The sequence below is a fragment of the Adelges cooleyi genome, unplaced genomic scaffold (genome assembly GCF_023614345.1).
Source record: "Adelges cooleyi isolate 19-005CV unplaced genomic scaffold, UGA_ACOO_1.1 ACOO_flye_CR_arks_rails_tigmint_CR_PRNA_20, whole genome shotgun sequence".
NCBI classification, from domain to species: Eukaryota; Metazoa; Arthropoda; class Insecta; order Hemiptera; family Adelgidae; genus Adelges; species Adelges cooleyi.
The window spans coordinates 68464-85045 of NW_026095861.1; the positions used below are offsets into that span (position 1 = coordinate 68464).

Genomic DNA, 16582 nt, shown 5'->3' on the forward strand with positions numbered 1-16582 from the left:
CAATTAATTCGATAAGTGTAGTGCAAAGGTCAGGAAAGTTGGATGAGCCTCTTACAAAAATTGGGGGTGGTCGATGTGCTTTAGGTTCGGTGTTGATGGAACTTGATGGATTTTGATTTTGGATAGAATCTATATTATCATTCGGTGGAGGTGCGGGCGGAGGATCATCTTGCGATAATACTTTATACCGATTTGTGGAAAAAAACAGTTTTTTATTTTTATTTTTGTTTCACGGCGTTCTTGGTGAGCTATGTTCGGATGAGTTTGAATGAATTCTTTTGGTTTTAGTTGTCGTAAGCTAAGGCCCCACTGAAAGCGATTTGCGTGTGAGCGATTCCGCGATTTTACACGCCAGATGTCCACCAGTGATTTTGGTGGGGACACTTAAGCGTTTTTTTATGTCGCGCGAGTTCATTTCTACATTCATTTTCAAATGCATTTTAGGTCATTAACATCCGAGCTCTATTTTTATTTATTTTATTACTAGTATTAAAACATATAATTTATAATAACTAATTTAATAAACATAAATATATAGCATTAAATAATTAAATTACCATCAATTTTATCAATTTTAAGGTTTTGTCCTATAACAGACCTACAACATCTCAGGACTGCTTCGATTTCTGTGGTCTGGGTGATTAAAATCGCTAATTTGCTAACACGCTACACGATATCGCAAAAACGCAAATCACTCTCAGTGCGGCCTTAGCTGTAGTTTGTGTAAAAAACGAGCATGCATGCTACGGACGTCACACGTGAACTCGAGGTAAATAAGTAACATTGTTTTTTGGTTTAATAAGTAAATAAATAAGAAAATGTATAATGCACTTAAAAATTTCAAAAAAATGTAATTATTATTGTTATAAACTGTTATTAAATATTTATTATTTCAATTAATAGGTGTTCTCTGTTATAATAACCAGACATTCCATTGGGTTGAATTTGATTTTTATTAAAACGATTATGATTTTATATTAAGTGTAAATTTTAATTATTTTAATAGATTTCAATATGTGACGACTTTTTAACACTTTAAGAACCCTACTCTTTATTTCACTTTTTCAAATAAAGTTCAAGGGATTTAGGTCTGCTGATGTATTATAACTTTAGATCTATAAAAGGCACCTGTCTTGGAATTTGCCATCTCGATTTACCCTAAACGAGTTTCATCCATACACCGAATTTTAATTATCTTAACAGATTTCAATTCCTGACGAGTCCTTTAAAACTTTAATAGCCATGTTTATATAATTGTACCTAAATACTCTATTACTTAATTGCTCAATTCTAGCTTTGCACTTTTAGAGTCATAATAAATAACACGATTTTTTAATTAGTAATTCCTCATGTGACACCTGTAGATTGACATCGAAGTGAATTTTTCTAAATATAATTACTCATAGTTATATTTATTTCTGAACACCATTCACTTTCTTGACTGAGTTTATATCAACGTATATTCAAATCAGATGATATTATATAACTTTTATAAAATGTTCTAAAGTCCTACAGTTTCTGTTGTTTTTTAAAACCGATATATTTATACATAAGTAACCTTAATATGTTTTGCGTTAAATACAAAAATGTTTTTTTCCATTATTTTACAATAGCCATGCACATTATTTTTTTACTTATTTACTATACCTTTAGGTATTTAAAACGCCTCTGTCTCTAGGGAGACTTGTATTCCTAATAAATAATAAAAAATCTATTGAAATATCAAATAATATCTATTTTAGGATTATTGTAATCAAATGAGACAATTTAATACATTTATTAATATTATATTGACCAATAAATGTATGATACATTAAAAAAATAATCTTGGCTACGGGCTACGAATCTTGAAAAACAGTAGTTGTTTTGCGGTTTAACAAAAATAAAAAATGTACTACTTGTTTACACAACCGTCTTATAACAAAATAATAATGTACCTACAGTGCCAAAACTACCACTTTGGATCTATGAGATGCCTCAGACTTTAGGAAATATCAATTCACCCTAAACGAGTTTCATCAATCAATGATGAATAATTTTATTGGGAGTTTCGAGATTGTAATAGATTGGATGTATTAACATACAAAATTATTTTATTAAATTGTCCTAATCAAAACGTTTATAATTATTACTTTTATTACATTTCATTTGATTGTATAGAAAACGTATAACAATACTATTGAACGCGAATTAAATTAATACATAAAAAGATCGGAGAATGAGAATTATAAACACAATAATAAAAAATGTGTTTACAAGACACCAAACATACTTTGGTGAAAAACAATTTTTTTTAAGTGTTATGATTGGTCTTTAGACAAAATTTGTATTTGTTATAATATTTGTAATAATATGGTATTATCGTTCAAGCAAATTCAAACGTTCAAAAACACAATTAATAAATGGCGAAAAAACAACTTCATCGGATAATTTTTGTTATATTTAATAAAGTTTGACTACCAGATTTTTGAAAAATTGGTATAAATTATAGTCCTACTCTAAATCTACCTTCGGCCTAAATATCAGTATTTTAGCCTAAAACTTAATCTAAAACAGCGATATAAAGAAAAAGGGTCCACCCCATCGTCACGAGGAATGGGTTTATCAAATGTTTTACAATCATATATACAAACCAGCACAGTAAGAACGTATTAAAGTGAGGTGCAATGTTAACAATAAAAATCAACGCGTTTCTTAGAAAGTGATTTTAACAAATTTTATTAACAATATAAATTAATTTGATATTAAGGCGGGCGGCTAGGGTGACCATACGTCCCGTTAAAAACGGGATTGTGGTTTTTTTGAGGAAAATGTCCCTTTTTCCCGACACATTAATACTAATATAGGAATAATTAAGGCGTTTTCGGATAAATAGCCCATTGATTGGTAGGTTTTTTTTCAGAGATCATTTTAAATGGTCCGCCATGCTAAAATATATCTATGGTAAATTTTTTTATCATTTTACGGTTTATTTTGTTGTTATTTATTATACATTTGATCAGGGGCTAATAAATATGCAATGGAAGGGGGGTGGGGGAGGGTTGGCAAAATGAAGATGTTGACTTTAAAATTTGAATTGCCGACTAAAATATTTGGGTTCTTTCGTAAATATATTATGATATTTTACATCACAAGTCACAACTTTTTTTCTACAATTAATGGGAATTAATAATTGTTGAAAAAATAAATAACGAGTAATTTAGTAATTAATATTGTTATGAATTTATACTTTTGAATTTATTTAACATAATTATAACGTATTGCAGTTGAAACTGCAATTTAACCGAGATAACGACGGCTACTGTATTTTTGGAAAGCCTAAGAAATATAAGTAAATGTATTACCTTTACAAAGTCGATCGGATTGATGAAAATTAAAAAATTAAACGCTGAAATATTTTTTTCTTCGGTCTACATAATATTTATGGAGCTAAGAACATATGTTTCCATTTGGAAAAACGAAGTTCATGTTTATTTGACGTATACGGGATGAAGATACAAATTTTCAATATTAAGTTCTAAAGGTATTGAAAAATACAGTAAAATATATACCTACAAGTATATAAAAAAATTAATTTTCAAAATACCAATATTTTCCGAGTAAAATTAATGTCTTATATCAGATGGACCACCCTGTATATAAATTACAAATTGTATAGGTCAACATTTCGTGCTATTGGTAGTACTTATAGTACGTATGCGGTATGTGTTTATTTTCAAAGTTGTTCTAAATCCGGGGTCCCACGACCAGACCTGGGCAATTTGTGTTTAATTTTAAAATGTATTATTTTTAATATATTTTTATGTTATTCATCCAAATAGCCCATTATAGTAGGTAATGTCCCACCGCAACGATAGTAATAAAGAAGAAACGTAGTGAAGTAAGTAAGTACCAAGAAACTCTCATTGGTCTTACAAATCTGGCTTTATGATTTATTCTAAATAAGTATCCATCTCATACATTTTGTTCAAAATTTACTCGGGTAGTCCTAAAAGGATTGTTAGCAGCTCCTTAGTGTTTCACCTTCATTCTCTGACCATTATGCACCTGTTGTTCGTATTTACGACGATAATCATCATCAAATGTGCTATCACATGCTAAACATTCGAATTTAATACGTTTTCGCTTAGGTTCTATAACACTCATATTGACAAAATATGAGGTTTACAATATATATATATATATTCAAGTACACACATTTATAACCAATACTTATTCTTTTACACGCGTACACGGCACAATCAATACTAAATAAACCCACTAACTCTTTGCCTGCAGACTTATGACTATAGCAATATATTTATATAGACAGACCATCAACCCTAATCGTATTCACCTAACGTCTACAGATTTCTTCATCCAGAGGCCCAAATTTGGGTTTCCAATTGATAATGTTTTAGGTTTTATTTTGTATTCTAAATTATCGTTGTATAAAATGCGATAGTATATTTTAAAAAATAGTAAAGTGTCTAAACGATACACGGTTAGTAATATTTTTTTTCGCGTCTATTTACCTTTAATTCGTATCGGTATGAAAAAACATTTTATGAGTCATAAAAACACTCAATATTATTGCAAAAAGAAAAATTCAAACCGAACGACTCCTAGCTGACTTTGTCCCAGTAGTTGTTTATGCCTTTATCGTTTAAAAATACTTTAATATAAAAAAAAAATTATTTCTGTATATTGCGTGCACGGGAATTATTACAAATGTCTTATATTTTGCTTTTCTAAATATTCAAATTATAAAGCAGTTGAAAACAACATAGTATTATAACATCTGTGTATAAAATCCTAAAGTAAATCTAGGAATAAAGATACCCATGTATCGTACCTAATTAACAATATAATAGAAATATTTTCCAATACACGTTGACTGTTTATTTACATACACATAGCAACCTAATGATTGACAATGATGAAAGTGTACATTTTTCCCCTTTTTAGGTTTTCCTTATTAAAAAGTTAATTAGTAAAAAATCCAATAATTGCTACACGAAGAAACCGGTTCAGTGACCGAGTTTAAATCCCTTCTATGCTGTTAGATTTTACTTTTTTTTATGATTCTATTACTTTAAATATACTCCATGCTATGCTCTATAGATCGGAAAAGTGCTTCTTGAGAAAACCCGTTACAAAAATGATATTTTCACACTTATGTATTGTCTAAAATATATATATTTATATATAGATTAATATATATAAATAAAAATATATATTATAGTCTAATACATATTTTTTTAATTTCGATAAATCGAAGTTTGGATCTTTCTTAAACAAAATCCTGGCTAAAACAATTGTTTTAATTTAGGTGAAATAAACCAATGTCACTGAGCACCAATTCTGTCAACGATGAATAATTTTTTTAGGCAGTTTCAAATTTTAACAGTAGTAATAGATTTAATATCTACAAATTTAATGTATAATTTTAAAATATCCAAAAGTAACCATTTTTTTGAAAAATTCACTGTGTATTATAATAAGTTTTCTAAATCTATGTTTTATAAAAAAATGTTACGTACAAAATAATATGTCTTAATACATAGCTAAATTTAAAAATAATACCATACAATATTTTAGGGCACGTTGTTTATAAAAAACAAGTGTTTTATTAGCGTATTTTGTTTGTATAGTATGTATGGTTTGTATGGATACATATTCAAATGTTTGAACTATTTTTTATCATGACCGTAGAACCCTGATGTTCTTAGAGCTAATGCGAACAACTTCTTTGTATATTAAAACAAAATATTATGTGAATTAATCGACCTAATTTAAACATGTATAATTATTACTTAATATTACATTTAATAAATGTACAGCAACAATATTTTCTTAACTGCAATAAATTAAAGAATAAAGACGAATTCAATTAATTTATTAGAGATATGAACACAATAACAAAAAATTGTCAACTAGAATACAAGACAGTGATGAAAAATACTTGTGTAATCCTAACAGTTATTTGTCTTTCGTCTACATTACCAACCGTTTACAAACGACCAAAAGTCGTTGGGTTTTGAAACCTGTGACATCTACGTATCAAATTTAAATCATATCCATTTTCCACCCCCTAGGGGGTTAGGTTAGGGGGTACAAGTATTTTTGTTTTTTAGTTTTTTAGGCGTAATTTTAGGACCTTTAAATTGAAAATTTGTCAGTAGTTAGAACTCATATGTATCCATAATATATAAAACGGAAAAGGTTTATTAGACACCGTATATTTCAATTCATAAATACATAAAAATATTTCAAATATTTAATTATTATAATATATCATAATTTCAAATATTGTTTAAGATTGTGATTCATCAATATAGGAATTAAAACTTGATGTCATAGAGTCTTCTACGCTATCATGTTCGTCAACAAACTATAGCATTTCCAAGAATTCCGCAAAGTTTACGTTTTTAATAATAGGTTTTGCCGACTGTTCCATTGATTTTGAAATAGGGTTTAAGTATGCCTTGTTGTCGGCATACTCCTTAGGAGACAGTTCACCGTCTTTACTATCGTCAAACTCATTGAAGTCGTTTCTGGCATACATGACCTCGCTTGGACTTATCACTCTTAAATCCTAAGAAATTGATAATGTAAAAATGTATAATAGGTGAGATAGTATAACAAATATAGCAGTGAATAACTTTAAGATGTATAAAACAGAAAATTATAAACGAAATTACATTCTCCATTAAAATCTTATTGCGTTCTGCCGCAGCCATGATTAAATCCATCAACAATATTCCAACGCGTCCTGTGTGAGTTTTAATAATTAGTCCAATTTTTTATCATAATAAGTAATATTATAATAAAGAAAATGTTTTTATTCTGACCATCCGATTTAAATAGCAGTTTCAATTCGTTGTTTACGGTTATACCAAGATCATTGAACAATTTTTCACTTTTCGCAGGATCAATTCTACCGGATGTCTTTTGAGCTTCGTACAAAATACCAAACTTTTTTATTTGTGTTAGGGTCAGACCATTGCCCTATAACATATGTAAAAAGTATTAATACAAGCTTTATGTTAGACTGTTTCAAAAATAATAAAATGTCATAGTTTAGCAGTAAGGATCAGCTATGCTGGTAAGCTTAGTAACCAGTAAGGCTCGTTTTGTGACATTATTTTCAAAATCCTGTTCCGACAAATCATCACTGGACTCTTTATTTTATAAATGACAATATTTTGACGAAATTTTGGCTTTTTGATCAATTAAAACTTCACAGTATTAGAACTACGAAAATGGGATTGATGTAGAAAAACAATTTAATTTATATTGAGAAATTCTATACAAAAATAATTCTCATTACCTACTGTATTAACAAGTATTATAATATACTATAGTTATAGCTCTAAATTAAGATTTTTCAAAAAATTGCCTCTGCTTGAAACTTAAATTAAATAGGTGGTTTTTGGCGTCCATCTTATGACAAGTTATAATTACAGAAGGATAATTTGAAATTTTATAAAATGTTCAAACGTTTTATGCGTAGTAAGAATAAGATATCAAAAAGGTACGCTGACCGATCTCAAGTAAACTTCATGACAAATTTAAATCCGTTTTCAGATTACTTATCGGATCACTGGTTCAGCCTGTGTGATGGACAAAAAATGTACTATTACATTAACTAAAATGGCTTTACTCGTAGACAAAATGATTTAAATTAAAAATAATACCCATGAAGCTCATATAAATTAACCGGTAAATTAATTAACATGGTCGAAATTTATTAAAACCCCTTTTTTCTTAAATATTGCCTACACAAAACTCCTTAAACATCGTCCGTATCCAGGGGCCTTAAGCACAAAAATGTCTCTAGAAACAATACTTTTAACATTATTTGTATTTTTACCCGTGAACACTGAATCTCCCTTACAATAATATACTCACTTACTAATTTTTTTTTTAAGTTGTAAATTGTTAACCATTTTTTTTCATATTAGTTATTTTCGTGTGGAACAAGTTCTTTTTATATATTAAACATAGTTTTTAATAAATAAAAATACTTAATGCTTGTACTTTGTATTTTCTCGAAAATCCTTGTAAGCATCGATGCCATAGCATAGAAGGAGATGGTTTTAAAAATAATGTTTTTTTTTTGTGTCTGAACCCAAGTTTCGATAATCCCCCGCCCCCTGGGGCGTTTTCAAGATTTTTGTTTCAATTTTTTTACGCGTTATTTTAGGTTTTAAGAGCGGAAAATTAGTCTGAAGATCGATCTAACATGTACCGATAACATGTGTAAAAAAAAAATCCAAATAGTGACTTAAGCTCCATAAATGTGGATTTTAGAGACTATTATAGAATTATCAACTTTAAATTCAGTATGTTATTAATCACAAAACAAATTTACCAAAAAAAAATTTACATTTAAAAAAAAACAATTGGAAATCTGCTTTTCTATGTCTGTAGACACGATAACATTTTTTCATGTTGACCGATTTACGTTTAGCACCACTTTTAGATCCAAAATTATTTGCAGATGGTACTTCGGTGAGTTAAAAGTAGGGAAAGCCAGCGAAACCAGGAAAACCCTACAAACCTCTCCATAGTAACCGCCAAGTTTCCTTAGAGGCAGACAACTGCTGTTGCAGATTTTTATAATTTTATTCTAATCGTTCGAAGAAAACGTTTTGATGCGAATCTGTAGATACTGAACCCCACTTTGGTAATTCCTTACCGTGCTGGTTTGGAATGTGCTCGGTTTTTTAAGTTGGTTATTTTAGAAGTTTTCTATTTAATGTATCCAAAGATTTTATTTCCCCCCCTTTTACATGAGTATTGCACTTACTGGTTGTTTAATATCCAACATGATCAACAAGAACTCCGCCACGTACAATACATAGCCTTCTAAAATTGAAATAGGAATTAAAAATTGTCTAAACCTAGTGTAGCGCCTGTTCGGCTTATGTGCATTACCGCCTTTTCCGCTTTTAAGATATTCTGATTTTAGTTTCAATGTATCATTCATCGTTTTCCAATAATTAAATACTTCTGATAGCTGTCGCAGAGTAAGAAATCCCAGTTGTTCATGAGATTGGGCGACTTTCATGAACTCATCCACGTACAAATTCACTTCTAATGGCGTGAGTATTTTATCCTGAAAACAATTTATACTTTCAGGCTCTGTACTACGGATTACTTGTAACAGCAATGACCCAATCAATATCTTAAAAAATATCTTTAACATATTAAATTTATTTAGCTAACAGTTCGTCCAATTTAAATTACCTATGTTTTCAATAAAATAACAACACCATCCCTAATATGTAATGTCCTATGAACTTGAGCTTTTCAAACGGTAACGTATATATGTTATTCATTTTTTAAATAGAAAATAATTCGCTGCAAATTTCGACTATTCGAAAATCGATTTTGAGCAACTATTTTTAATTATAATAAAGTTTAATATTACTTCATTTCTCGTCCTAATTTTAAACTTCAGTTACCTTTCGTTTACAGGGTATTTCATTAAAGATAAGTAACTCATTTTCTCGAAAAAATATAACATTACAAGAATCACCATTTTACTTATAAGAAAATGAGTCTCATGCTAAAAATCACACTGTAAAATAAAACTATTTGACAATTTTAAATTTATAGGGTTCTAACACATAAGGGTTATATTATTGAAAAATATATCACATTTCAGCTGACTCTAGTAATAATATGAATAAGAATAATACAAGAAAATCACACGAAACGAACTTAGATTATATCACAATTCGATATTTTCCAATAATCGATGTATATATATTTAATTTTAAATTTAAACTAGTTGATTTGAGACCTTTAATACCTTGGTTTTGTCGGAGCTTTCGTTGTTTTCTGCCAACTTCTTCAATAAACGACATACATTCAAACAATCGGAATCAGCTGTATACAAATTGATTAGTTAGTAATTAAGTCATTATTTTTATATAGATAAGTTGTAACGCTGTCTTTTTGCCTGACATAATATGATTAGCAAAAATAATAATATCTATGACTGGTAGCTATTGTTACTGCCAAACTAAACCTATAAAGCCGTATTTGTAGACAGCACCTTGGGCTGGGTACGCATTACAAATATAATTATATAATAATTGAAGGAGAAGGAGTGACACGTCTCATACCGGTGGACAGCACTCGCATTTAACTACATACTAATTAGCTGACATCTTACCATTTATATGCTAATATAATTAACCAGATATTGGGATGTTTTAATAAATCGACGCCCCGGTAGAACAATGACAAAACTGCAATAATTGAAATTTTACACAAGAACCAAAAACCAAATTGTTTTCATATCAATAACTTATGAATGCACAATTGATTATGAAATTGGGGCTTGGCCAGTACATAACTACAGTTACATCATATTTCTACCTTATGCGTTTGTTATATCTAAACACATTGAAGCATTTAGTCCGTTTTATCAAATTTTGCAGTTGTGTCATTGTAAATTTTGTTCTACCGTGGCGGCGATATTATGTGTATGTCACTCCGGCTGCTTTATCTCCGAATTACCACAGACCCAAATAACAGGTGTCAAACCTTTATTTGTATATACAGGGTGTCTCACAAAGACCTCACGAATTAAATAACTTTTGTTCTAGTGTTACTTTTAAGATTTTTTTTTTTAAATTAATTTACACTCATTTGCGCTATAAACAGCCCGGTTTGTATTACACTGTTTTACTTTTTTAATAATTTTTTTAAACATTCTAGATAGCCATTTTATTGAAAATAAATTACTGAGAATTTTGACTGGTCAATAAATAGTTTTGGATAATTACTTCTTAGGTTATTAAAAGTTAAAGGGCATAATGGGAGTATGATGGGAGGTGGAGTGCGGTAGAGTAAACGCCTAGTTAATTTTATCTGCACGAATAACTCTACCGCACTTCACCTCCCATCTTACATTTAACCTTAAATAACTTAAAAAAAATTATTCAAAACTGATTATCAACATTTTCAGTAAATTATTCTTAATAAAATGGCCATCATAAATTTACTAAAATTAATGTAACAAAAAAAATGTTTAAATAATTTTAAAAAGTAAAATAGGTAAGTGCAATAAAAAACGTGATGTTTATAGCGAAAATTATTATAAATTAATTTAAAAAAAAAATCTTTAATATATTCACTAAAACAAAAGTTATTTCATTTATATAGACATCCTGGACATGGGTCAAAAGGCTAAATATAGACAAAAGTTCTGAGAACCCACTTCGAATTTTGTTGAATATTACCCTGCATGTCTGTTATGATAAAAATATATTTTCAAATTTTTTTTCGATTTTTTTGGATTACTATGGCCATGGTCGTAAAAAGTATTTTTAGTTTCTTTCGTGACTTATAATTTTTTTATGGTATCTTCGGCCATCAAAAAAAATGATTAAAAATCAGTTTCTTATGAAAATAATCTCAGCTTTCTGAAAAAAATATTGATTTATTTTTTCGAGTAACAAAAGTCACTAAAATTTATTTTTTAATCTTAAAAGTTGTTTTATCGTGTTCTTCCAAAATTTGAGACGTTTTCTAATCATTTTTTCCCAACAGCTCAGGAAATTTTACATAGAATGTGTAAATTTTAAGTTGGGTTCCACATAAAAACGCCAAGAAAATAAAAAAAAGAGTGAGCATTTTTTAGAAAAGACGGAAAATGATCTAATTTTTACACATAATAATTATTTCAACTAGTTTGATTACTGTGTACAGTTATTTTAATCTGCGTGCAATACTCAACTGCACCCTACCTCCCATCCTTCATTTTAAACTTAATAATTTTTCAAAAAATGTATTCCAAATTGGTTATCGAACAGTCAAAATGTTCAGTGAACTATTCTTAATTTAAAAAGGTAATCATTTAACTACCTTACCATTTAAAAAACTTAAGTTTATACGGTTTTAACGTATAAAGAATATAATATGTTCTAACTAATAACTATAAAATTACAAATTACTATTTAAGTTTCAAAAGTTGATAAACCTCTAACAATTACTAAAAAAAAAATTAAAATTTGTATATTTTTTAATATTGTGCTAAAACGTAAATAAAAATGTTTTCATATGGCAACATTAAAAAATAAATTGCAATTATTATAAGAGTGAACTCGTGTAGGGCGTTAAATGAATCACCCGGTATGATCTATTAAGTTCAACAAATATTAATTAACCGAGTGCAAACTGTAAAGCCCTCGACGGCCATATTAACGGTTGACTTAAATTGTCCAGAGTATAGGTAATTTAATTGTTTATCAGTATGTTACTCGAATAATATCCTAAATGTTGAGGACGTTTCCATGCTATTCCAAAGTATTCTGTCACGAATTTTTTGAATTCCTCCTCGCAAATTCCATTCTTACACTTATTGTCAGTTTCAAACCGTTTATTTGCCTGTATCAATTGATCACTGTTAAGTCCGATGCTCTAAAATAAAGTAAGACAGCTATCAATTTTATTGGTAAACTTACTGCGTGAACGTATTGCCAATGACGTGGCAGATTTTCCCACATTAAAGTATCGTACATGATCGGTATGTATTCAATATATTGAGTTTATACTATCCGAGAAGGGTGTATAATATGTCTGTAACAACTGTGAATAAGTGTGTAAGTCGATTTCAGTGATTTTACAGGGGGGCGATTTTAAACTTTGACCGCAGCTGCCATAAATTCCATCTTAGACAATAACAGCTTACATCTCTCTCAAGGTTTTCTTGTTGGTCCAATGAGTTAGACATTTATTCAATAATGCTAGACGCCTCGGACTACATCCTAGCGTACTTAGTCAACTATGACCAAAATTCAACTTACACACTTATTCACAGTTGTTACAGATATAGTAGGTATCATACGCTTACCCATGCCGACGTTAGGAAATACACCGCGCAGACAATAATGGCGCTCTTGAAATGCATATTATATATTTTTTTTTCTTAATTATAATAAGAATTCTATTAAAGATAGTTGTAGTACTGGTGCCAAACCATAGACGAACGACGAATGAACAGTAAAATAAGTATTTTCTTCACGGCTCAGTGTTGCGTTTGCCAAAACATGTTTTGTTACGTTCTTGGATAATATATTCGATAGCACCGTGATACATTTGCAAGACAAATACAAAGCATATTTTATTTTTTTATTGTTGTATACCTTTTTTAACACGATAACATTTGTTTTTCTGTGAACCAATTTACTCATGTAGTACCTCAAAACCGAGAAAAACCAAAAAAAATTTACCGGTTTCAACCGTCAACTTTAATTGGACATGGCTTTAAAAAACCTAACCTTCCCAAAATTGTAGTACATTTATTTATCCACACCAGACGGTGTATAAAAAGGTCATATAATGACGTGTACATTCGCTATGACTCATTATTTCATGTTTCAAATAGACATTTGGTTCCTTGGCTTAAATTCAAATCAGATGATATTATATAACTTTTATAAAACGTGTAGGCATTCCTACAGTTTCTGTTGTTTTTTCAAACCGATATATTTATACATGAGTAACTTTAATATATTTTGCGTTAAATACAAAAATGTTTTTTCCATTATTTTAACAATACCCATGTAGGGTGAAGAAAGGTATTTTCGTGGCATAAACAATTTCGTGATATAGTTTGTTGATCGTATCGCGTAATTCCCTATTAGAAAATTGTCTTGAAAATCACACTGATTGTTAAAATAACAGTTATTTTAACAATCGGTGATTAATAACTAAAGTACATTAAAAAATTAATCTAAAAATAACGTTTTTATGCGCTTTAAAAAGTATGAAATAACTTTCTGGGGGTCTTGATAACCAAATAGGACAGGTGAACTAGAAAAACGTGGGGCGCATCTTTCTACTTAGATATTAAAACCTAAGCTTTCATACTAATTTATTAAGTTGTCTCTCATAATGCTGTCTCTCTAACCGAACGGATCAGAAAGTGATAGTATGACTTTTTATCGGAAATGAAATTTAATGAATTTCCGTGCCACTTGCCTTAAATTTCATTGCGAGTTGGAAAGACTTAATTGCTATTCTCTCCAAAGTTTGTTTTATGTAGGTTGCTTCAAATTTTTTGTTAACTACCTACTTGCTTAACATTTAAAGTAATGTGGTGCTCAATTTTACATGACATGTCATTAAGTATTATTTTATTTAGAAGAGAAAAGATGATTGTGCATGAATTATGAGTTAAGGTAGTTATTAATGAGAAGAGAATGTTATTATATATTCAGACGTGTGCAATAGTAAAGATGTGACCAACGTTTTTCTAGTTCACCTGTCCTATTTGGTTATCAAGACCCCCGGAAAGTTATTTCATACTTTTTAAAGCGCATAAAAACGTTATTTTTAGATTAATTTTTAATCTACTTTAGTTATTTTGTTCTTTTTCGTTTTCGTATGTACGTATCTATATATTTAAATGTGCAATGTTATATAATGAATATACATATTATTATACATATATTTTACATATAAATAATATTATTACAATATTATATAATAAAATCCGTCCATTTCGTCTCTAAGCGGTGATTACATAAAAAAAGGCTGCATGGTCAGAAGGATTATAATAAGAATTAGTAATCAATTTAAAAGCTTATAATTTTAGATTTATTATTGTATAAATTATCATAAAAGTTGAATAAAAGTTGTAAGAAAATGCAAAAAAGTGTAATGATGGGAACGGGTTCGAACCTGGTACCGCTCATATTTGAGCACCGTTCACGCCCAAACGCACCATGCATAATTTTTTCTGGCGGGTGAGAAATAATTCTTCTTGAATTGCAAGATTCCACCCAGAACGACGAACAAGAAATCGACCCCATTTAACCCCCTTAGGGGAGGAATTTTCAACCTCTTGTGGATTTATAATGCATTGCCATCGAATTGTGAGTTACCCTGAAAGTTTCAGCCGGATAGATAATCGGGAAGTGCTCGAAATTTGAGTTGCAAGATTCCACCCGGAACGACAAACAAGATTGTGAGTTCATAAAAACGTTATAAAAATATCTGTCTTCACCCTACATTATTTTTCTATTTATTTACTACACCTTTAGGTATTTAAAAGGCCTCTGTCTCTAGGGAGACTTACTTCCCTAATAAATAATCAAAAATCTAATTAAATAATTATAACATCTTCATTTTATCCCATTATATATACATATAGGTAATTTAATACATTTATTTATATTACATTGACGAATAAATGTATAATACATATAAAAAAATATCTTGGCTACGGGCTACGAATCTTGAAAAACAGTAGTTGTTTTGCGGTTTAACAAAATCAAAAAATGTATTACTTGTTTACACAACTGTCTTATAACCAAATAATAATGTACCTACAGTGCCAAAACTACCACTTTTAATGTACTACAACTTAAGATCTATGAGAGGCATCAGTCTTTTGGAATATCAATTCACCCTAAACGAGTTTCATCGATCAATGATAAATAATTCTTTTGGGAGTTTCGAGATTGTTATACTCGTAGATTTGTTATCATACATATTGTATAAGTTGGTTTTAAGGTCATTTAATTTTACATTATCATAATGTACAATTATTTTAATAACATATTTTTTTTTACAACAAATATCTGGAGATATAGCAGAATTTACAAATAATACAATACGAAATTTCACGGTTTGTTATTTATCGATAACGAGTATTTTTTTATCTTATTTTTTATGTTTGTATAGGTACTTATTCAAATTTTTAAACATTAGAATATTTCATCTGTGATAATAGTTCAAAAGATGGCAGAATTTGTTAAACAGCCAAAATATTATTTCAAAAAAACTGTAATTTTGTATTTTGGTCGATAAAACATAATATTATTTGTTTCCAGTATACCTTTTTTAACACGATAACATTTGTTTTGTGTGAACCAATTTACTCATGTAGTACTTCAAAGCCGAGAAAAACCAAAAAAAAATTTACCGGTTTTCAACCATCAACTTTAATTGGACATGGCTTTAAAAAACCTAACCTTCCCAAAGTTGTAATACATTTATACATCCACACCAGGTGTACACCACGGTGTAAAAAAAAGTCACACAATGACGTGTACATTCGCTATGACTCATTTTTTCATGTTTCAAATAGACATTTGGTTCCTTCGCTATTTCTGAGAACATTCATTTAATTAATCATCATCATCATGTAGCTTAACGGGCCATGAAGGCCCAACGCTGCCATCATGAGATGGTTTCTTGACGAATTCGCTTCCGGGACGGGTCGTCAATCTGACGGTTCCTTTTTACCGGACGATTGCTCGCCCAGCAAACGGAGCGCCTGTGACCGAGTATCGAACCGGCGACAGTGAGCGCTAACACACTGTCGCCTTACCCACTCGGCCCCTCCTCCTCCATTTAATTAATAATTATTTAAATTAAATAACAGGAAGTAAATTGCCGTCAAGTGTACAAGTATTAAGAACTGGGTTTTTAGTTGTAAGTGAGTACAGATAGCCATTTCCAGACTGTAAATAAGAAACTTTATTCAAATAATAGTTATAATGTCTTTTGGAGACTATAACAATATTTTAGACTTATAAACATTTCGTAGTCATTAATATACGTAATTGATAAA

At 29.6% G+C, this 16582-nt stretch overlaps 1 long non-coding RNA gene across 1 annotated transcript; it reads right to left on the reverse strand.

Annotated features, from left to right (window-relative positions):
* Positions 1-6327: 6327 nt before the first annotated feature.
* LOC126834047 (uncharacterized) lies at positions 6328-6965 on the reverse strand. Its single transcript, XR_007685029.1, has 3 exons — positions 6834-6965; positions 6684-6754; positions 6328-6577 (listed from the first exon to the last, which is right to left on the reverse strand). It is a non-coding gene; the product is annotated as an uncharacterized LOC126834047 (long non-coding RNA).
* Positions 6966-16582: the final 9617 nt, after the last annotated feature.